This window comes from Camelina sativa, chromosome 6, assembly GCF_000633955.1.
Source record: "Camelina sativa cultivar DH55 chromosome 6, Cs, whole genome shotgun sequence".
Lineage (NCBI taxonomy): Eukaryota > Viridiplantae > Streptophyta > Magnoliopsida > Brassicales > Brassicaceae > Camelina > Camelina sativa.
Genome location: NC_025690.1, coordinates 16,795,165 through 16,796,885, shown reverse-complemented (window position 1 = coordinate 16,796,885; position 1,721 = coordinate 16,795,165).

Genomic DNA, 1,721 nt, shown 5'->3' with positions numbered 1-1,721 from the left:
TGTGTTTGAATAGTTTAAGTGTTATATTAGTTCTTGAGTAGAAGTTGTATTTATAGAACTAATGAAGCCAGTTTGGTGAAATGGTATAATGGCCATGAGATACGGTAATATTTTGTTTCAATAAAATTTTGACTTTCAAAATCCGTGTTAGTTGCTAAAATTTAGAGGATAAGAATAATCAGTTAATACAATTTTAAAAGGTTACTATAATGTAGCTACAATATATTCAAACTTACCTAAATGTATAAATTCGAAATATATCATCGGCGTTGATTTGGGTGATGATTGAGTCCGATTAAATAGCACATACTTATGGAAACCGATTAATAGTGTTAGGATATCCGATGATATTTTTATTGATGATGGTTTAGGGAATTCACTTTTTTTTATGGGCATTCTAATTTATACATACATTCCTTAACAACCATATCTTTCTGTTTCTGAATGGTTTGTTTAATTCTTTTTTAAAAAGAAAAAAATTGGTAGGCAAATGGAACTGATTGGCTACATGAGTATATGGTTGGCGAGAGATTCAGTATATTAATCAGGATCGGAACAGAATTAATCTGGATGTTCCAGGATCCGCGTGTCAAGCCTATGGAAAGTTCCCCACTTGCCCTCTGCGTTTTTTTTAATGGTCTCCAAATTTTTTTTTCAAGAAGGCATGATATGGTATACTCGTTTTTATGTTTTTTTTAATTCTAAGTGTGTTCCCAATTAATAGTATAAATATAAATATGTGGAAACATTGGTGAAGAGTTGATATAATCAATGTTATCTTCTCTTTATTAATTGGGAAGTACCTTACAAAAACAACCTTAGTAATTATTCGAGTTATGATATGGTATTTTTAAGCAATCACTACAAGAAAACACCACAAATCGGAAGGTAGCGACAAAATACAATGAGAGACGGCACTGAAATTAAAAAGGAAAGAAAAAGACTTTTTGTAAAAGGATTTAAAGAAGAAGCAACGTTTAGAGGAGAGATTTAGAAAAGAATGAAGATGGAGGAGTCTGATCTAATATTTATGGCTTTGGCGTAACTGATAAAGAAGTGGGAGAATTGGAAGCGTTTGATCTCGGAAAAAGAATATAGAATTGATCTTTGCCATATGCCATGTGGAACCTAGAGGAGAGATTTTGAAGACTTTGATGATATGGCTTACTCTAACGTTTTTAATTTTGATGAGGTAGATGGCTTTAGCAGCTTCAATAGACTTCTTTTATTAGTAAGTAATGTTTTTTCTTTCGAGTCACATTCGAGGTAACATATCAATCTCTTAGTAGTTGTGATGTTACCAGTAAAATAATATGTCAGTGATCAATGAATGCAACTATAAAAAAGGAAAGCGTATTCATACTATATATAGTTTTATTTTAACTTTGTTGTACACATTTCTATATATATATATATATTTTTTTAAATTAAAATGTATTGTGGTTCATATACTGACAATACTGTATTTAAATCGTGAGAGGACCACCTCATAGAAATGAGGGATGGAGATGGTCTGATAAGTCTACATATATACTCGAGTGGAGTCATTGATGGCTATTGGTTAACATGGTTCTGTTTTTAATTTGCCAATTAAGAATGTTTAACATATATAAAAAAACATCTTCATAACCATATTTTCAACAAACATTTAGTTTTCTTGTTTTTTTTTTCTTATGGAAACTAAGTTTGGGATATGGCCATAATGTCATATCATTTGCTTA